Below are 22,707 nucleotides of genomic sequence, written 5' to 3'. Positions count from 1 at the left end.
GCAAGAAGGAAGCAGCTGCAGAAAGCTCTCAACATCCAGAGGAACTTTGCAGCTTCGGTTACAATTGCTGTGTTTGAGCTGCCTGTGGATCACTAATCACAATGCCGACAGATATATCGTGAGAGGGATGAGATTGAAGCGACAGCTTGTCCACTTAGGGGCCTGCAAAATAAAAAAAAAAAAAAAAAAAAGAGGACTCGTTTATTTGAATCTGAGTTTCTCTCAAGGGAAAGGGCAGGGTAAATGCATCTGTCTAATATGCATGACATTTGCTGGCTTGTAACACTGATCCACTTCCTCCTCAAGGAAGAGGAGCGAGTCAGAACAGACATGAGAGCAGAGGCCCAAGCATGACAGCAGATCTCCCTCAATGAGGGGCAGAGTGACACTGCACAGAGCTGCATGGAAAGGGTTTCAAACACGCTGGAACCAATCCCTCACAGATTTTCTTTTCAGTGAAATAAACTTGCTTTCCCAGAGTCTGTCATAAGGGAGCAAGTAGCAAATTCCCAACCCCATCAGCCACTGTTTGAAGGCCAGTTTATGATAAAATTCACCATCTGCTCTGCCCACCAAGTTTTCCCAAGACCTGCCTGTCTGTGGCATGCTCCCCGCACTTCAGTGTTGCAGCTGAGAGTATCCCTGTTCCATCCCACCTCTCCACTAGCACATGTGAAACCACACCTCTGAAATCCCACTTCCACTCACCCGTCTCAGCCCTTCACTTCACAGTTTCTCATGTCTCCTGCTAGCAGGTCTGAAGCAGCCAGAAGCCAGTGAGCTCTCTCCCCATCTGTGCTCACTATCAGCTACTCTGTGCTGGTTTGAACTGAGTAAGAAAAAGCAGCTGAGAGCAGCAGGCTTTACAAGCTATGGGTTTCTCTCTAGCCTGTAAGGAAGGCCATTCCTTCTGATCCATTTGCAGAAGAGGTCGAAAATCCAGGAAATTACAGGATGGTCAGCCTCACTTCGGTCCCTGAGAAAATCATGTAGTGAGTCCTCTTAGAACACTTTTCTGGACACGTGAAGGAGAAGGTGACCAGCATATTCCAAGGACAAATCATGCCTGACCTACCTGATTGCCTTCTATGATAAAATGACTGGATTAGTGGACAAGGGGAGAGGAGTGGATCCATTTGCCTTGACTTTAGCAAAGCATTCAACACTGTCTCTTAGATTATTCTTGTATCCAACTTGAGACATTATGGGTGGACTATCAAATGGGTAAAAAACTGATTGGATAATCAGGCTCAGAGGGCAATAGCAACACACTACCTGGAGGACGGTAACAAGCTGTACACGGGGTATATCTTGGGACTTGTCCCATTTAACAACTATATCAATGATCTGGAGAATGCAAAAGAGTGCACCCTCATCAAGTCTGCACATGACTCCAAATTGGGGGGACCAGTCAATATGCTTGAGGCAAGGCTGCCATCCAGAAAAACCTAGACAGGCTGAACAGGAACCTTATGAAATTCGATGAGGACAATCACAAAGGTCTGCACCTTGAAAGAAACAACCCACTGCAACAATACATGCTAGGGACTGGCTGGCTGGGAGAAGGTCTGCTGAAAAGGACCTGGGGAGCCTGATAGACAGTAAGCTGAACATAAGCCAGCAGTGTGCTCTGGCAGCAGCAAAGGCCAACAGCATCCCGGGTTGTCTTTACAGGAGTACAGTACATCAGGAAAGTAATTATTCCACTTCACTTAGCACTTGTCAGACTGCCTCTAGAATATGGCATCCAGTTTTGGGGGTCCTAGTGCAAGAAAGATCTTGATAAACTKGAGCAAGTTAAATGGAGGATGACCAAGAGGGTCAGGAGCCTGGAGCACTCACCCTGTGAGTAGAGGCTGAGGGAACTGGGCTTGTTTAGCCTGGAGAAGAGCAAGCTTTGGAGGGACACAGTGGCAGTCTTTCAATACCTGTAAGGAGCTTATCCAGTTGACAGAGCCAGGCTCTTTACAGTGGTACATGGTGGAATGGTAAGACACRATGGATATACATTGAAAAAATGAGAGTTTCGGATTGGATACAAGGAAAAATTTTTCCTTGCATGAGGACTGGCAAGCACTTGACCAGGCTGCCCAGAGAGACTGTGCAGTCTCTGCCTTTGCAGGTTTTCAAGACCGCCGGACAAAGCCCTGAGCAACCTCATCTGAACTCAGTGTCAACCCTGCTTCAAGCAAAGGGTTGGACCAGAGTCCTCCTGAGGTCTCTTCCAATCTGAATTACTCTGCAATTCAGTGATTCTACAAACAGACTGCAGGAGACATTCATTTCTTGCAGAGATACTCCTGGAGTACAGGGAGCAGATACAGAAACCACAAGACCAGGTTACCTCTTTCCATCTGCTCTGCAATTACTGCCTCTGCATAACAGCTCTCCTCACAGCACAAGTGAAAGATGGGCCAGCAGCCCTCAGAAAGAAAGGAAAGTTACTCATATGCACTGTAGGTGAAAACCTGAGCCAAGCTACTGCCAGAGACATCAAAGTTTTCTCTAGCATCAGTGCAAGAATGGCTCACYGCTCCTCAGAGGTTCCACTGACTACTCCGCTCATGACAGCAGAGAGCTCTGAACGCAATGTGCTGGTAGAAGTACCAGCTTCCCCAGTATCTCTCCATGAGAAACTAATTCCTTCAGAACAAAAACCAATAGATTTGTACCAACAAAAACTCAGAGCTATTTCCACAGGACCTAAACAAAGTGGGCACTGAGCTAAACAAAGTGGGCACTGAGAAGTGCTGCATCACAAAAAAGTTGGGGCAGTTTATTGTCCCTCAGTCATTACATCTTTAAAAAAAAAAGTTATTTCACAATAATACACACGCACACAACTGTCTCCTCATAAAACTAAACATTAAGGTGGGCCCTGTCTAGGCCTAGATAACTGGAGAGATTACTGTAGCCAGTAATTCTTTTATGAGACAGGAAGTAACAAGATGGTTCATCCCATATGCCTTATGATGGAGGAGAACCTTTATTCTCTATAGTCAAGGGAAACACGAGGAAATATCTGTTGAAAATCAAAGTTTCCCATCAAAAGGCCTGGATAGCTTATACCAAGAGCCTGCAAGTGATCTCCAGTGATCTCATTTGACACATTTTTTAACAAGTCCCACAAAACTTGGGGAAAGGCTGAAGAAGTAGCAGAGAAACTCCCATATTCTGAAAAGGACAAAAGGGATATTAGCAGGGAACTCTAGGATCAGTTAGCCTGATCTCAGCCTGGACAAAACAATGAAACAGTTAATTCAGAATTATTCTGGAAAAAATAAAATCAGAGGCTAAAAATATAATGGAAAGTAGGTCTTGTTAGGCTGCTAGCTTCTCTTCCCAGCTCTGTCATCTTTCTTTTCTTTTTTTTTGACAGGCCTAGTAGGTAAAGACAGCAATGCTAGCACAGCATAGTTGGACATCCATAGCAAGGCCTACAGCCACAGCCAGTTTAGGTGGCACTCCACATCCAGTGCGGAAGCCCTAACATATTCATGGCCCACCAATCACTTTGCTATCACTGTGGATCTATAACATGGGAAAGATTAAGAATAACAGGTAAGCACCTTGAATGCATCAGTAAGGCAGTTACTAGATCCCCTGCCCCACAGTGGGCATAAGCTTGAAGCTCCCTTGCTTACTCAAGGCTGGGAGGAGATACTCACCGAAAAGCACCTGAGGGCAGGGTGCCAGTTCTGCAGGCAGAAATGTAACATGATCCAGGGCCAAGATCCTGGGCCAAAATTAGATACTGCCTCCTCATGAAAAAGGGAATTACACAAGAGCCAAGGGAGGTGAGAACTCACTGGGGCTTAGGCCCATTAACATAAAATTCATTCAGCATGGAAGAGTGTCTTTGAGAGCAGGGGCTCAGGGAAGCACTTCAGGGCTACCATGTAACCACCTCAACAAGAGCCCTCATTGCAGAGCTGTGACTAATGGGTGAAGAATTCTGCTCAAATCCCATTTCTGAGAAGAGTAACAGCCCACATATATGAAATGTCAGTCCCTATGGGACCTTTTGGTGGATTCTGCTGGTGCTAGTGACAGTGAATCTGTGAATTCCCCACAGATATTCTTCAGCTCTAAGAGGTACATGGGGAGGGATGGAGATGGAAACTCTTCCACCTCTGCTTACCAACGCTTGTAGAAGTCCCCTTCAGAGGAGGAGCCTCTGTTGCAGGAATTTGTCTGCACACCAAGGAGAATACACCATCATGGACTGCTGAAGCAAGATGAATTGTGCACATCTGAGAACTTGTTAAAAGTCAGCTACCTTCAGAGGTCCTGCAACAGGACTCTGTGGAGATACGGAACAGATTGTATGAGGTCAGCAGAGAATGACTGGCTTACAGCTATCCCGGTTGTGTGCTGTTTCCAGTAAATTAGCTCCCCCAAAAGATCCACATCACTAACCTTCAGTAATAAATCAAAAGAAATGCAGAAACAGTCTTAAAAAGTAAAACAGAAGCTGCTTTCATAAAACTGATTTTTTCTGCTGAGAGCTAACACAAATTATTCGCAGTGCAAGTCTTGTTTGATAGGTAGGCTAAGAGACAAAGCAGCTTTGAGTGCTTCAGTGCCACTCCATAAAGGCACTGTGAGGCTGAGCCCACAGCAGCTGACCACTATACCTCCCTATCACTATAGTTCCTGCTCTATTTCTTATACTCCTTATTTTGTCAGGAGGTATTGTCTATTCAATCTGTGTTGGAAAAGGCTGGTACCATACAGATTTTTCCAGCCTGAACAGCCATAGTAGTTTGCTTTGTGTGGAGCACTATGATTAGCACTGAACCAAAATCACCCAAACCTTGTGGACCTTTTTTTCCCTTTCTACCATCAGAATGAGATTTCATCTTGGTGTTCAGAGCCTGGAGACTCAGAGGTCAGAGGTCAGCACAYGATCCGCTGAGCCACCCAGTCCCTAGATCACAATGTTAGCAAATCACCATTTATCTTTGTTACTGCAGCAAGTGTCCAAGGCAAAACGGTGCCAAAGATCACATCTGTTGGSATAACCTATTGATTTGTGTCATATTCTGCCCACTCCCTATTTTATTCTTGCTCAAGCAGAGGTCAAGGCAGGTTAAAAATAACTCCTTCAGTTTGAGGTGCTGGACTAAGGAATTTAGAGCCAGCCTGTTCTTCCCAAGGGTGGGGACTCAAAATCTCTGACACATGCAACAGGAGGCATAAGCTACACCATTCACCAGAAGGAACTTGCGGTCAGGGAACTCAAGCCACAAGAGGAGGTTTTGCAGCTTTAACTAAAAGACCTTTTTCCCTCTTTTTTTTTTTTTTTTTTTGAGAGAGAGAGAGAGAGAGAGAGAGAGAAAATAAATCAGTCGTCTTAGTTCATTCAAGCAACTAAGCATTACAAAAGTTTACGTGATGTACATACACAATATATGCTTTGAAGTGCCAGTGCAGACCGGTGCAGATTCTATTACAGCATTCACACCTTCTAGCCAAAGTACAGAGACAAACATCAGCATAATTCATTGTCCTTATTACACAGTAAGTCAAAATTTTGAACTTTATTACAGGTATAAAAAGATCAAAAGGATCAATGTTGAAGTTGTTAGTGCTGTTCCTAGCACTAATGTTCATGTGCCATTTTTGTCAGAGAACTCTCTAGACGGACGCAAATTTTTATTTGTTTTTTTTTTATCCCACTTGAAGACCTTTTATACAGGAGTTAAATTGCCAACACTTTAGAGATATTTTGCCGTCCATTAACATTATGGCCTGTAGGAAATTAAATTTTAAACTAATACACCTTTCCTTGGCTTTTTCATTAAAAAACCATGATGTACATGCAAAACAGAAAAAAGATCTTCATAGCATGAGCTTCTGAAAATTTTGCCCAATGATGCAAAAGAGGTTCTTACCTTTTCACTGGCTTCATAATCCCACACCAACACTCGGACTAGATGACAAATGCTGCTAGTTTGTTATTTCACCTCCCTCTAACACCAGAGATTCTGACATTTGTACCAAAGCTCAGTAGGTTCTAAGGGGGCCTTAAAGTGAACACATTCCCTTTCTCTCGCCACACATAGATTTACATCTGAATGTCATTCACCTAATGAGCATACTATTGCAGGCCTCTGAAGTCTTCTGTAGAAAGGAGGAGATTAAACCAACCTATGTTACCAGAATGTTAGAAATAATCACTCTGAATGATGGAAATAGAAAATAAAACATCTCACTTATTACCAGCACCTTGCCTATAAAAGAAGGGGTATCATGAATTGTGCAGCATATGTCAGAAGATTCTCTCGTTTATCCAATCAAATTTCAATAAAATTGCTTCCCTCTCAATTTCCTCCTTGGAACTGAAGGACCACTGTATTTTAGGAACTTATTCTAGTCATAGCACTGTTTGGAAGAGAAACAACAAAGGAACTAACTGCCTTTGTGCRAAAGAAGTGGTGTGGCAGGGAGAGGTATGCAGCACTTCCTCAGGAAGTGAACACAGCAGGAACCCACCTCTGCCAGAACAGTGGTGCAGAATTCCCTAGATGGGATATGAAAAGGCTTTATGTGAGGAGGGTTCCTGGATCACAGCAAAAAAGGCTGGGCTCTGTGTTTGATGCTCCAGACAACAGCCACCCTAATGCTGTCACAAAAAGCAGAAGAAAATCAGGCTGAAGTTCTCCTGGGCTTACAAGCACAGGAAAGGTAGGCAGGCTCATGAACAGAGCCATTTAACACTTCCCCAACACTCTGCAATTCTGGTGCGTGTGAGATCAAACAGGGGATACCAGGCCAAATCCTCTCATAGACACTAGTGAAAAACGTGAACATGTTCACCTCTGCCCTGTCACAGAATTGACCTGCCCCCGGTTAACCAGGCTCAGAGATGACAAACCTGGCTGACCGTCAGAGACAGGTTCCTGTCTGAAACAACCAACAGGTGGAATAGCCAAAGGGCAGTTTAAGTTTCACCAATACCATACCTGCCTGTATGATACATACAATCAAAGTCATCTGCTTCCCCACTATATCCCTTCACCTGCCATTTCTCAAGCAGTAGAGAAGAGCACAGCGCCAGGCTGCAGGAGTTGGGCACCACAAGAGTTAACCAGCTGTGGCTGCTCATTTACAGGTTAAAGAAGAGACCACCAGCACAGGGAGGAGGAAGAGCAGCTGGGGGCAGGAGGCAGCAGAGACCAGGCAAAGCACTCTCCATGCTCTCTCTCTAGCAGTTCTGCGGGCGATTACTCCAGAGCACCCAGCCATACCAAAATCAATAAACAATTTCTACGCAGCCCAGGGAACTTTGCCACACTTAATAAAAGTCTCCAGTCACAGTTATGGCTTCATTGCACCTTAACGTCTTCTTTAACTGTCCCTTCTTTTCAAGATCAATTAGAGGCACGTGCAAAGAGAATAAAAAAACAAAACAACACACACAACAACAATGGGGAAAAAAAGTCAAAATGCAAGGTCAAACCAAGCAGCAACTCTCTCCCTCCCCTCACTACACTGCTAAGGGGAACATGGAAATACAGGGACTGACAGCTGACACATCAGGACACCTTGTTCACACATGCCCACTGCAGCCTCCGGTGCTAGACACAGAATAGCGCAGGAGAGACCAGCCTCATTTAGGAAGACTGCAGTATTCAGTAATACCCAACTGAGCTTGTAGAAGACACCTTTGCTCCCTGTAATTTCCATGCGCGTTCAGCACCACTGAAAAATTCCAAACATCTGTTCTCAAAAAGGATACAGCACAGGCACCTTTGAGCAGGCTTCATCTTGTCCTGGGAGGACTCTGACCTTACTATCCCATTCATGTCTTAGCTTCTGATGAGACATCCAGAATCCTTCTACTGAATCTTCCTCTATACTCTGGGGACAAGAGAGAGGAAAGGGGGTAATGAGGAAGGGTAACTTCCATTAATAGGAATTGGGGGCAAATAGCTGCATTTCTGCCCCTCCTCCCACCTTGCAAATTGGGGTGCTAAGTATTGGTTTGATGTTGTGTATTCAGGTTGAATGTTTCAGAAGAGGTGGTGGTTTTTTGATAACTTGTCTGACATAGTTTATTCTGCACCTGGGACATCTGCCCCTAACCAAAACATATGACAGCCACTTTGCAGAGGGCTTGGCCCATAAGGACAGAAGGTCTCACACAAGAGGCTCCTTGAGTTTGAATGCTTCCTTAGGTGGAACCCACAATCTCTGCCATGGCTCGCTGAGCATGCTGGCCACCATGGCTATTCCTGCCAATAATAGCTGAAGCAACTCTCTCATTTTGCAACACTCTAGACCTACACAAAGTAAGAGTCCATAGCTCTAAAGCCCCTGATGTCACCACTGCCTTTAGGCCCTTAAGCAGAACTGTATCAGCAGAAACAGACTGAAATTATTACACTTCCTCTTTTCTTCTCACTGGTGCAGGAATCAGGAAGGGAAGATCTATTTTGCACTCATTACATCACATAAGGAAAAAAGTCATTGGAGAGACACCTTGGGGAAGAAGCAACCGAAGGGACTGACCTGTAGTCTTCTCCAAGCACAATGGTACTGCACTGTCTCTAGGTGGTAGTGTTGAATCTGGAAGTACTACTCCCATAAGTAATGCACGAGATAACAGCCAATGCCCCATATGGCTTTAGTAGAACATATTTCAACTGGAATTACAGTTTACACCTCATAAGTCTCTAAGCAGCAAAATCTGAAGCAGCTTTGAGACCCTCTGATCCTGCTCCTAGATAAGAGCCTTTGATGGATGAACAGGAATGTGGTTAATAGATTTCCATCACTTTGGGGGCACTATTCATCCAGGCAGTTAAGCACTGCTGGCACAGAAACAACATCCTATTCAGGAGCTGAACACAGTACTTGTCCCTCTGGGAAGACAATACATAGATGCAACAAGAACAGAACAACTGACTCATTGCACCCAGCTGCTTTATAGGCTCTAAAACTTTTTTTTTTTTTTTTAACTTGGTCCTGCCTAAATAACTGATGAGAGTGAAGGGAAAGGGTTTAATTCTGCTGCACCCTTTGCCAAATTTGACCATGCCATCTTCACTAAACACACAAATAGGAAAAAGTTCAGCAGGATCTTCAGCTGCAGGCTGCAGCACTGTCACCAGCTGATGTATAAATGAGAGCTGGCTGATATCATTGCAAAGTGACTCTCCATCGTCTTTGAAAGGTTGTATAGATTGGGGGAGAGGGATGACTGAAGAAAGGTAAATGTTGCATGAGTCTTCAAAAAGGGGAAGAAGGACAATCCAGAGAACTACAAGCCGGTCAGCCTCACTTTTGCCTGTGGGAAAATCATGGAGCAAATCCTCTTGAAATACATTTCTGGGCACATGAAGTCACACTTGACTAACCTCATTGCCTTCTATGATAAAATGACTGGCTCTGTGTATGAGGAAAGAGAAGTGGACGTTGCTTATCTTGACTTTAGCAAGGCTTTTGACATTGCCTCCCACAGCATCCTTGTATTCTAGTTGGGATGTTACCATCTAGATGGGTGGACTACCAGACTGGTGAAAAAAAATGTTGGATCATTGGGCTCAAAGGCCAGCAGTTAATGGTTCATACTCTACCTGGAGGTCACTTACAAGCAGAGTACAGCAGCGGTCTGTCCTGAGACCTGTCCAGTTTAATATCTTTATGAATGACCGAGAGGAGACAGAATGCACCTGCCAGTTTGTGGATGACAACAACCAAGGGAGACGAGTCAATATACTCAAAGCAGGGCTGCATTCAGAGGGCATACCAGCTGGAGGAATGTGGCYGACAGGAACCTCATGAAATTCAACAAGGACAAATGCAAATTCCTGCACCTGGGATGGACTAACCCACTGCAATAGTACAGGCTTGGGACTGACTGGCTGGGGAGCAGCTCTGCTGAAAAGGACCTGGGGGTCTCAGCAAGCAGCATTCTGAACATGAGCCAGCAAAGAAGACCAACCAGATTCTAGGCTGCAGTACCAGAAGCATAGCCAGTAGACTGAAGGAAGTGATTACTTCCCTTTACTCAACATTCATTAGACTGCATATAGAATCCTGTATCATTTTGGCTTCCCCAGTACAGGAAAGATGTCAACAAACTTGAGCAAGTCAAATGAAGGACCGAGACAGTTGTGGGCTGCAGCACATGTCCTGTGAAGAGAGACTGAAGGGCTTGTTCAGCCTGGAGAAGAGAAAGCTTAAGCAGGATCCAATGGCAGCCTTTCAACAGAGAAGGTTATTAAGACAACGGAGGTGGATGGTGGGAGAACAAGAGACAACAGGCATAAATAGAAGCAGGAAAAGTTCCAAATGGATATAAGGCAAAAGGTTTTCACCATGAGGATAATTAGAGCATTATAGGAGGTACCCAGAAAGCTTGTGCAGTCTCCATCCGTGCAGGTTTTCAGGGCCCAACTGGATAAATCCCTGAGCAACCTGGTCTGAGCTGATTTGAGCAGAATTTTGGACTGGAGATCTCCTGAGGTCCCTTCCAACCTAAATGATCCTATGAAACACGATCGGATACTGCAGATTGGAACAACTGCTTGCCAATATGATGATTTTTATCAGATCACTCTTAGATAAAGGAACCTCCCATTGAAAGCATTGCTTGGAAGCACAAAGCACAATGACTGCAGACAGCAAGACAATACCTACCACCATGCTACTGTCACCAGCAAAACATTTCTCCAGCTCAGGCCTGGATTCAGAAGTGCATCTATACTGAGTCTGTGTCTCCTCCTACGCCGCCTCCGCAGAAGCAAAGAACACACAGGGAGGGACATTTGGGAGAGGCAGAAACCAGCTGTTCCCCAGCTGGCTCACACTGCTTGGGCAGGACTTGCAGAGAGCTAAAGGTATGCACACTGTCACCAGGGCAGTCTGTCTTTTGAGATGGAAATCCACATAAGGTGGTTAATAGGAAAATGTGATATAAGGACTAAAAATTCTCTCTCCCTTTAATCCAAATCACATCACATTTCTCTACTAACATCTCCAAAGTGCGGGCTCTGCTCCACAACCAGATCTCTACTCCAGACACATCATCTCATATCTTGGTTCTTGCAGTCTGGTCATCCTGCCTATCCATGCCTTCAAATGTGTCTTCCCTGATGCCTTTCAATGTGCTTCAGCTGGCATCCTGAGATACCCTGGCTCAGGTCCTGAAAATTAAGGATCTGTCAACAATTCAGCAGTCTCTTATTTTAGCCATTTTATTTCACACAAATGTAATCACAGATCATGTATTCTTCTGCCCCTTCCCTTCTTTACCACTGGTGGCCTATACCACATCTTTTCTCTGTTTGAACAGTATATTCTCTGGACAGTAAATACTTCTATTTGAAGTCTATAAAGCATCAGGCTCAAGTGGACTTCAGTATTGACCAGAACCTTCTAGGAACTAAAGAAGTATAGAAAGTGAGGAAAGACTGAGATTACAGTGATCCCACAAGCTACAGCAGCTGCTCAGGGCATCACCTGGGTCCATGAATCACTTCGCTGAAAGAATGCTTCTGAAATCTCCCAAATATACGTACCACTTTTCTGGGAGGCCACTCTGGCTCTTCCTTGTATGGCCTTTGCTGGGTTAGTTTGAAGCTCTGTAATCACCACTCACTGGATACTAAGCAAGTTTCCGTGCAAGCTCACACCATGGCAACTCTAAAATAACCCAAGTATGCTTCATACGGAATGAAGCATTTCGAAGCAGGTTATGCAAACTTGCGCCTAGTTATATCCTCATAATTTGAGGCCCCTTACGGAACATTCAGATCACCAATATATTAAAGAGCACATCAGAAACTAATAGGGTGTTAAATATTTCCAACTGAGAAGTGTCTGCATGGCTGGGAGGAGACAGTTCCAGCAAAAGACTGTATGCTGCATCACAAGCCTTCAGCAAAAGCAATGATTTTCTTGCTTGCAATATTTTACAAACTGCTCAAGGCTGAAGAAAATCTAGCTCTGTTATTTAAACATGAAATATCTCAGAGATATCCTGTGATAGGGAATTGGACTCCTCCTCTTTAATATTTAATCTTGTGCAGTTGTTCCATTGCCTGCACTAGTGAGTGGCTAGACAGCAGAGTCCAGAAAATGCAGCTTACAATGGAATGCAGTGACAACAGCCACAACTATAAAATAATAGAAAAACTCTCTTTGACTAGCTCCTGCTTTGGGTGGGGGTGAGGGTGGGAGGGAGTGAAGGGGGCTAGATGGAAGGGACAAATTATGGAAGCCCTAAATTTGTCACTTGCACAGAGCTGATAAAACACACCATTTTAATAACAACAACAAAAAAAATCAGCGAAAATGTCTCTAGGATAGGAGCAGCAATGGCAGTGATGAGCTCTCTTAAGCCAACTGCTAAAGTGGTTAGAGTCAGAAGGGAACTTTCTTCTCCACAGACATGTTACTATACATTTACAACACATTAAAAGTTTGTATCTGCCCAGAAGGTACTAGTTAGAAGCAAGGCAATCTCCCAGGCTGTGATAGGGCAAGCTTTCCATTAATCATCTATAATCCCTCTGAAAAATAAAATAAAATAAAATAAATCAAAGTACACAGCATTTTCAGAATTGCCCAAGACTTCCTGCCTGCCCATTCAACCCAGTTCTGTCAGTGTACAGTACAGGTGCAACTAAGCTGATATTTTTTTCAATGTCAAAGCATTTGGCTACATTCAAGCAAGGCCAGGAGGTGACTAGTAGCATTAACAGTGTCTTGCCTATGCAGAAGCAAAGTTGCCTTCAGTGAGCTGATTTTACTAATGTGTAAAAATAAAAAATAAATAAAATCCTCCAGGAGAAAGGTAAGAAGCCAGTAACCAAGGGCTGTATGTGAACCATGGCTGAAGCAATCTTTTTCTTTTGAAATAAGCAAGCACCTTATGTAGAAGCCTTTCCTACGGACTACCCAAACACACGATGGCTTCCATACTCAACAGAAAACCTGTCTCTATGCTGAGCAACCAAGGGACCCCATCTAGGGATGGGAACAGAGACCTGGCAGGCTGCCTAAATGGAGCTGGACTATGTATTCAAACTGAATACTGATTTCCAGCTCACAATGATCTGTCATGATCCTGTGCCGGGATATGGGGAAATGGACCAAATGGCTTCCCAAATGGAAACAGGGGGAGGGGGAGGAATGGTAGAAAACACAGACTGAGTCTAAGCTTCTAAGCATTGTGCCGCATCTCCCAGGCAGAGGAAGGAAATGGAGTGGCAGCTTGAGAAACAGGTTCCTTTTCCCTTATCCCTCTACTGCTAGAAGACTGGGATTTTGTGGAGGAAAGAAGAGAGCACTAAAGGAAGGGTCTGGAATAGAGAGAGAAGATTGGACCTTTTTTTCCCCTGCCAAGGTGACAAACCCAACAAAGCAATGTATCTGCTTGTATTCCTCCTTCAAGACTGCTTCAGCTGTGGTATTGCACTGCATCCTCCTGTTCAGCTGGGATTCAAACTAGTGGCACTTATGCTTCAAATGAGAGGAGGAAAGATTTAATACAGGAATGCCCTGATGTTACTGCCTTTCCAGTGCATAAAGCACTCTAAGATGCAAACAGGCCTGACAAAAACACACTCCTTTGGGGCAAAGTCTTTTGTAGCTTCTCACAGAAGTTGCCTCATCCACATTCATGACTGGAAGTGGAACTAATAACCAGCAATACAGACTCCCTGCAACACCTGTAATGGAGAACATCCTACTCAATAAATCAACCTGCTTTACTTCCTTCTTAGATGGAAAGATATAGTTGAATCTCAGGCTCTTTCCTTGAACCCAGATCACTCCAAGGCCCAGGAGCAGACAGGGTAACTGAACTTCTCCACTTGAGAATTACCCAGCACAGCCCCCCTCTGCCTTGGATGGTGACAGCATCACTCAGGATCACTTCCCCCCATGCACAAAAAGGCTGGAGAGTTGGATTTTCTCATCAGCTCTGAGGGACAAACCACCACATCTGTGTGCATCCAGGCATGCAGAGACCAATCAGCATTAGTACTACCCTCACAGGATGAGTGTGGCCTGGCTTCCCCAGACCTGGCAGGTAGAAGACAGAGACCTTTTCAGAGCTGAGTGCACATCTCAATCCACCAGGCCTGTTTTTGGCCTCCTCCCCCTGCCCCCCCCCTTTTTTTTTTAAAGCAGTTCTTTTTCTTCTGGCTTCACAGAGACCTTCAGGACTCCAGAGTTTTTAGCACTCCTTGTTTGATCAGTTTTCTCCAGCTCCCCTACTTAAAATGGACAAGAACAAAAAGTCTGTGCTCAACAAGACAGATTTGTAAAGCTAGGTGGGGGCAGAGCAAGCCAAGAGTTGTTCATTGATATAGCGGTGAATGTGAGGGTAGGCTCAAGAGACAAAAAGGTGAGAAAGAATGCCCCCTGCATTGCACACTGTGTCCCTCATCCTTTCCGAGACAAGTTTCTCACTCCTGTTAAATCCTCACTGGCCATCTCAACTTTCTTCAGTGATCTGACCACTTAACAAGTTTTCCCTGCTAACAAATTCTAAGCCTCCCTTTTGCAAGTGGCAGTCTGCTGTAGAAGGCAGCCACTTTACCAGGCATGGTAGAGAGAAAATTCCTGTAAGCAGATTCCTTGCGATTGAAGCAGCAACCTTGACCAGTCACTTCAGAGCCCTGTTACATCCATAATGATACTGTCTCCACCTTTCCCTTCCCCCCAGCATGAAAGATGAGTGGTTGTGTGGAACGAGTCCCCGAGCTGTGATGGGAATCCGTTTCGCTTGGCTGCAAAAAATATATATATCCTGGTATGGCTGTGATGAATCCTTTCATTATTCATCTGCAATTGCCCTGCTACTGCTGCTGCTCCGTTCTCTCTCTCTCTTTCTTTTATAAATAAAAATGGAAACAGATTAATGACAAATGTTGACAGTGATTGCTTTTAAACAGCCACACCTGAATGTGGGCTATGGGGGAGGAGAAGTGGCAGAGCAGCAGCAGAGGGATGGGAAGACCAAGAAAGACTAAGTAGTAGATGGAGAAAGATAAAGATCCTCACTCCAGGTAGGCTAGAGGAGCAGTGAATGGAGCAAGAAGGTAGCTTTCTAGTGATGAGGATCTAAGTTGATCTCTGGATTATCAGAATTATGTACTCAAAGTATTAGGTAACTAGCAGTAGTCACTCATGCTTTCAAAGCTTTTCCAGAGGGAAGCCTGCAGAAACTCCACCAGACTATTTACAGGATGAAATGGCAACACACTGAGAGGCAGTCACACACAGCAGTCCCTAGCAATGACTAACCAGTACCTGACAATATCTCACTCCACTCCTAGAGACCAGTGAAGAGCAAGGCTCAAGTTTGTGCACCCCCTGAAGCTGCTTGTACTTTGGGAATGTGGCTCAGACAGACAAAGCCTGCAGACAGTCTGTGACCAGCTATGCCAGGGGCTGACATAGTGACTGCATCTAACAGGAGGCAAACCTGGCCTCATGATAACCCTCCCTGTCCATTCCCACTACATGAAGATACATGACAAACCCTTTATTCACATAGTGCTCCAGGAGTCTGCACCAGTTATTCCCAGTTATGTTTCCCCCCAGTCGATGGAAGGCAAGGATCAGGAGAGAAGTGGCAGGGGTAGTATGTGGGCCTTAGAGAAAGGAAATTAACTCTCTTTGGTTTTACTTCTGATCTCAAAATAACCCCTTGCAGCTATTCTGAGCAGATGCGTTCCAGGAGACAAAGAGCTCCTAAAGTGTTGCCCTCTCATACACAAACTACACCCATCCCTTGCAGTTTTGGGCACATTTTCTCCTGAGCCCAACTTTAAGTTCTCATGATGCAAACACAAGACCTGTCCTCCAAAAGTGCCAACTCTGCCACACACCGTTGTAGCATTGCAAAGAGGGGCAGGGAGCTGCAGCCATTGTGCCTGTCTTAGTATTTAGCCTGGATGTTGCACCTTACACCTTCYAGGTGCTGTGTAACCCCTGCACAATGGAATAAGTATCCTCTTGCCCATGGGAGGGTCTGAGGTCACTCCCTTGTCCTTCATACCTAGACAGTACCCTTTTAATCAGCTAGGGACCCAGAGGTTACAGTCAAATCTTTCCATTCTTCTTCTTGCTTTTAATCTCTTCTTCTACCTCCACAGCCAGCTTGAGTTCTGTTTTCACTTCCCTATGTCCTTCTAACCCCTACAGACATCTCCAGTGACTGCAGTCTCCTACCCTAAGTCCCAGACTTCCTACCTAACATACCACCTATCCACCTGAAGATATCACTGATGCTAAAAACATCCTCTGCCACACCTCCCTGCCTTCAGTTATACCCTCTAGCTAGCTCCCCATTCCCATCTAACATTTGAAAGCAGAGATGTGCATGGCCACATTGCTGTTTGCTCCTTCCCAGCCTCCCACTTAACTAAACCCCTTTTCATCCTTCCCTCAGAATTGCTACTGCTCTTGGCTCCTGCCAAGCCACCCTCCTGGCCTCCTCAAAGCACGCTGCTCCTTGGACTCCTTTCAACAGTAGCTAATGTAAGACATTATAGCACAGAAGCCTGTGCCAACATCTAGTGCATAAACAAAGACCAGATACACAAGAGGGGAGAACACACTGTCAGCATTTAATAACAAACACTAATTGCGGACGGCGGGGATAGAAAGCTCCATCCCTTTTCAGCCAAAAGCAATTTGAGCCAGGAGATGTGGCCATTCACAAACCAGGATCCTTTAATCGCTGAATGGCCCCCCCACAATCACTGTGGCTCAGTATCTGAGCCACCGAGCAGACAGACAGCCTCTTGAAGTTTTCTTTGCGTCTCACTAGTGCAGGGACACTGAAATATGATTTTAAGGCCTTAGGGAGGCAATTTCAAAAGCCTCCTGGGCCTGCCACAGGTCTGTTCCGTGACCTTGGCCAAGTTCTAACTTCTTCCTGTGCTTCTTTTTTTCCTGAGAAAATTTCTTTATGCCCCATCCCAGAATGCTGTGGTGTGTGCTGTTGGTGTGCCACAACTTTTCAGTACCTCTAGTGAAAGATTTTGCAGAAGGACAGACAACTTCTTTATTAAAATTCTGGTTCACCACAAGGGCTTTTTCTCAGCACACAAACTGGTGCAGAGATGCTAAGCATTTTCAATCATTTTGACCCATCAGCTATTATTCCATACAGATAAATAAACTGGCTCTAAAAGATGGGAAGATCCACATTAGACACAGCTCAGGTTCTCTAAAATAAACAGGCAAGCACCCTTCAATCACAATCCGCTTTTAGGAAGCGCATGCATTTATCTCACAGAGAACGTTCTTCTCGCCACAGCCAAAGACAGTGTCAAAACTCCTCAGGAGGAAACCTGAGAGAAGAGGAACACTGTGGTTCATGGGACTTCACAGTCCCYCACAGCACCTGTTGTAGCCTCAGACTTTATGTGACCTTGCCATAAGCTGCTAAATCCCCAGAGGATGTGGTCTGGTGGGTACAGGCCTGTGGGTGGTTGAGCATGTCTAACAGCTTGGTGCTGCCAGCTGGGTAAGTTTCCCTTCTTAAAATCATTCTCTCTCAGTCCTTCTCCCAAACCATTGACCTGCCTTCATGTCTTATGTTGCCTCTGGTGCTCCTCAGACACTTCAGTTGAGCCAAGACAACTGACTAAACCAGTAGAAAACAAGTCATTTTGGGGAGCTGGTTTCCTGCCAGGGGAATGATGCAACTCAGAAGGGTCCAAGGAGTGCAAAGTAAGCACCAGGAGCTTATAGCCAGGCATGAGGAGACAACGGGATGGAGAYGGCAGGAGAAGTAGGACTTCCCCTTTCAGCAGTGATGAACTGCTTACCTCGTCTCATAGCATTGCATCCCTTATCTCCAACAAAGAAAATAATGTCCCTAAAATCACAGTAAGAAAGTAGCAGAGAAATGCAAGGTCTCTCCAGTCAACATCCTTCCAAATTTCTACATGCTACAGGGTTTCAGCTCCCACAAACTTTCAAGGTGATAAAGTGAATGCTCTGAGTGAATCACAGCTGAGTTTACTGTCCCAATCCATCCAATGGCATATGCAGTCAGTACTACACACTGCTCTGACCCTTGCTGTGCTTCTAGACTGATTTTAACCTACACATCCCCTCAGGATGCAAGGTCTCAAGCCCCCCCTCAGTATCCACCCCTCTCCTCAGSCTCTGGGCCAGCAGAGTGAACTTGCATAGTTACTTAGGACAGCTCATGTGAGAGTTTCAGCTCTTGCCTGGCCTTGGAAACTCTAGTAGTTTTGACATTGTTTGTCTACTAGATGAGGTAAGAAATTAATGGCTGAAAGTTGCTCAGAAACAGCCACTGTTTCAAATGAACACCGTGCATTAATCCACATGAAGTTTTAGGCTTATCAATAGTCACCAGATCTGACTCTGTGGAAAAACATAAGATCTGGAGTCTATCGACCTTCACACCACATTGCAAAGTCCATCTTTCACTCAAGCTTATGTTTAATGAGATGGCATGAAGTGCCTAAGTAATGGGATATAGTATTCATATGGATATAAAATGCCCAAGCAAAGGTCCAGTCTGTCTCATTTTCCTCCTTATCCTGCCCCTTGTGTCTCACAGCTTTGCCCCTTTGTCTTTGTTCTGACTCTTTCTTGATCCTCCCATCAGGTGACAATTTGAATTTTAAAGCCATTTACACTCCAAAAGGTGCATAATCAGATTTTTATCCTGATGAGACTTTTTTATTATGACATCAAGTACTGACCCATAATAAGGACGTAAATGCTCACTTTAATGTCTATTACCAGTATCTGCAGATGCATATAAAACTATAGTATCATCACATAACTACATATTAACCTCTTGAGCTCCAAGACAGACAAACTCTTCAGGGAGCACTGTATTCCAATTTTCAATTACCAGCAGGAGYTCAGTGACAAGCAGTAGAAGTTGTACTCATCAAGAACCTAAACACTGAAGGTACTTGCAGGGCAACAGAGTATTCAGATTCTGGATACACAAGGTCTGGTGCTTCCAGCTCCCAGCTATTTGTGACAAATGTTTGGGTCCTTCCCATGAATGAATACACAATGATATATAGGTATACATATAGGTGGGATGTAGCGTACCTAGAAGTAATTTGTACATTTCAGCAGTTGTTTGAGTCAGGGTTGCACAAGATCATCACTTTACCTACAGCGATCACCAGCAAGATAGGTGCACAACAACATACCACGTGTAATCAGTTTTTCTTCTGCTGAACAATACAAAAATGCACTTTGCTAAGAAAGTGCCCATTTAGCACAGGTATAAAGGTGCAATGTGTGAGCAAGGGAGCAGGAGGACCGTGATGCTTTAGAACAAGGTTCGGGATACCATAAGCGGGGCTACCTGCCCAATCTTCAGATGCCATCTGTAAAAATTCAGACGTTCTGATCATTCAGGTTAATGGCATCTGTTTACATCAGAAATCGGGTACTCAGCTGTGAACAGAGCCTGCCATCCCATGCCTGACAAGAATCCTACCAAACCTTTGGAGAGGTTTGGTTTTTTTTTTTAAATTGTGCACTGATTTCTCTAAAAGATTCAGATCTGAGAGTCAAAGGAGAAAACAGAACAAAACATAGGAAGTCAAAGACAAAGTGAAATCATTTTTCTTAGTACCTTTCCCATTTCTCCTGATACAGCTCAGTCAGATGTTCAATTCTGGTTCCAAAGCTGCTCTCTGACATAGGGCATTCCCCCTAAAATACGCACTGAGACTTCCGATATTTTAACCCTGCCGAACTGGGCACTGACAGGCAGCCTATCATTTGTTAAATAACAGCTAGATATTCTGCACTGCGGTCTGTATAGTCATTGCTTTGGTGTTTAGGGAAGAGAATCRGAGGACAACACTTGAAATGTCAGTGCAAGATATGAGTCAATATTCATATTGTCCTATGCTGTTCAGGTAAAAGTATATAACRTGTAAGTGCTCAATTTTCACCCACCTATTGCTCGTTCCTGAGTTGCAGCAGACAAGCTATTTCACAGCAGATCCTCTCTGATACTACGCATTTTGATTGCTCTTCTACTTCAATTCCTTTGAAGTCCAGGAAGTTCAGAGATTCTCAGAGAGAAAGAGTATTTTGGGAAGCTAAAATACCCCACAAGGAAACCCCAACACAGAAAGTGAATACATACCAAAAATACTAGCTTAAAAATAAATAAATCATATGCAAGACACACACACAGTGGTTGCAGATACAAGTACTCAAGAGTGGAAAAAACAAACTGTCATCCTAATTTGTCCCTCTGCATGAACATTACAATAACGTCAAACCAAGCGATCACATTGTTAATATTCTGTGAGACTCCAGCTTCATCCAGAGCACAGAACACACATCTCCAGGCAGGTGAAAGCTGAAGAAGATTGAATCCAACTCATTTGTTGCTAAAGACAGAAAGAACAAAGCAGGAAACTGCCAACACAAAGGTCTTGAGATGAAAGCAAGTGACCACAAGCCCTGGAGAACTGCCTGTCTGTTGTCTTCTCTGTGATGCCTGAGAAGCCAGAGAGACTTCAGCAATGACCACAGAGCTCCTCACCGCATTGATACATTGTGGCTGGGTTTGTAGAAGCTCTGAGCACTCATAGCTGCTACTGAAATTGGTAGGAAATACCATTTGAACCTACAAAAGGCCTCAAAGTAAGCCACTTCAAACTGCCAGTCCCTGGGTATCTCATCTTTGACCCCCAAATTCAGACACAATTCCTAGTTTTTGCTTTAATCATACTGACTTAAATTCCCTATCTATAAAATAAGGGTCTCAATAACATCCAAATTCTCAGTGCATAAATACATTCATTAACTTTCTAAGCTATCACAGCAGGAGGGACTCTGAAGACACTAACAAGGAAATTACTTCTTCCCTCTTCAGATTATAGTTTGGATGCTGTGCAGTAAATAAAGCTTGAAGTCAGCCTAAGTGAGGTAAAAAAAAAACAAACCCAAGTAACTGTACATTCAGCAAAACTCAGCTCTCCTACACTGAGTGATGCAGGGACCCTGTGGGGGTGAGAAATATATAAACATATATATATATATATATATATAAAATGTGTGTGTGTATACACACAACACACACACCATATATATAATGTGTGTGTACAGATAGATAGATAGACAGGTATAAACAAACCAAGCAACTGCTTGACTATATTGTACTGTTCATGCAGAAGGGTGCTGGATGACAGCCACCTGAATTGCAGCCTTTTGTATCACGACAGCACTGATTTCACACAATTTTTATTATTTTTAAGGTACTTGCTTGAACATCTAAATAAATGGAGGCCAGAAAACCTGTGGCTTGGGGTTGTGCAGCAACCCTACTTATGTGGTTAGGAGGGTGCTAAATGCCACGTGCCCCATGACAGTCATGGGCAGCTGGGTGCTGCTCTGAGGGGTGAAGGGGCTCCTGCACCCTGAGCCCCTGCACTGCCCAAGTGCAGAACATTGGCAGAGCCTTGCGGTCCCTGGCCCCGTCCCAGGCTTCAGCTCCTGCACTCCACACTCCTACTCCCCACTGTCTCCACAGCACCTGAAAGGACCAGCAAGGCAGAAAAGGCTCGTGAAAGCTCACCTTGCTGCTGTTGTTTCTATAGGCTCCTTTTGTGACAATCCGCACAGCCAGGAAAGAAATCACTGCACTTCTTTCACTCACCATACAGAACATGGCATTAGAAGCATCTTCACTTCTGGCTTTGTCAGAAGGGGACTGGATGGCTCCCCACAGGAGGGTGGGATGAGTCCAAACACTTGCAAAGTATGTGGTAAAGCAGGATGAGGAGAAGTCCTAGGGCAATGCTGGTGAAACCTTCAGGTAGCTGATGTCAAAACTACTTGAAAAACATTGGTGCCAGCGCCAGCATCAATTTAGCAGAACCACTAGTTCATTATTGCTGTTGAAGCAGATAGGCTCGGAGGAAGCAGCTGACACTTCTCAAAATAAGATTCTTCTGACTAGAACTTTTCCATTAATAATTAATGGTTTATGATGCAATTTTAAATGCACATTTTGCAAAAATCCATGCATTTTATCTTCCTAATGGTAGCAGCACCTTACAAAGATCTGCTCCTGTTCTCATCTTTAGATATCTCCCTGTTGCTCCCCACTAGGAGTGAATGAAAAGAATGTCATTTAACATTTTGAAACACTGTACTACTTTTCATTTAAGAAAGTATTATCTAATATCTGCCCTCACTGGAAAATTGCTTGACTTCAGGAGCAATCTTGTACCACTGGATTTGAAATACCACATATTTAGATGTGTGAAATCCTCCATTAGTCGGTAGCAAGTCTACTTGTATTCACTTGTGGTTTCAGCTGATCCTCTGAGCTGGAAGCAAACATGGTCTGAAAAACATCAGAAATAGATAAAGCCACCATTTGGGTAGGACCCTACAGCCAGCCCTGCTACTGGATTTGCCACCAACTATTCAAACTGAACTGAGAACATTCTCAGTCCCTGGGTGTAAAGCTAAGGATATGAGAACAACAGCCATTCAGCTTTTTGAAAGAAATGCCTTCCACTGTCAAACGAAACACTTCGTTGTTCAGAAACGAATGCAGGTAGTTGGAAGACTGAACTAGCTCATAATGATTTGTAGATGTCTGACAGTATTTTTTTTTGACTGTTGTCCATAGTCAGGGCAATGCCCATAAGAAAATTTATCATTAAGAACTCTTTCCTCCTTGCTCCCAGTGAAAAT

At 44.3% G+C, this 22,707-nt stretch overlaps 1 protein-coding gene across 4 annotated transcripts in view; it reads right to left on the bottom strand.

Annotated features, from left to right (window-relative positions):
* GPATCH2L (G-patch domain containing 2 like) overlaps positions 1 to 22,707 on the bottom strand; it is a 67,226-nt gene that overhangs the window by 4,662 nt on the left and 39,857 nt on the right. Inside the window, exons 11-14 of one of the 4 annotated variants that reach the window (XR_003252087.1) lie at positions 21,578 to 22,351; positions 19,945 to 20,090; positions 5,408 to 7,866; positions 4,142 to 4,303 (exon numbers count right to left, since the gene is read on the bottom strand). The gene's annotated coding sequence lies outside the window, so the exon portion shown is untranslated. Of the gene's footprint in view, positions 1 to 4,141; positions 4,304 to 5,407; positions 7,867 to 18,722; positions 22,352 to 22,707 lie in introns of those variants that run through there. The other 3 variants (XR_003252088.1, XR_003252089.1, XR_003252090.1) reach the window with 3 other exon arrangements.

This window comes from Apteryx rowi, unplaced genomic scaffold (assembly GCF_003343035.1).
Source record: "Apteryx rowi isolate R43461 unplaced genomic scaffold, aptRow1 scaffold_137, whole genome shotgun sequence".
NCBI lineage: Eukaryota > Metazoa > Chordata > Aves > Apterygiformes > Apterygidae > Apteryx > Apteryx rowi.
Note: the sequence above shows the minus strand (reverse complement) of the source record. Positions and strands in the feature narration are given on the sequence as shown.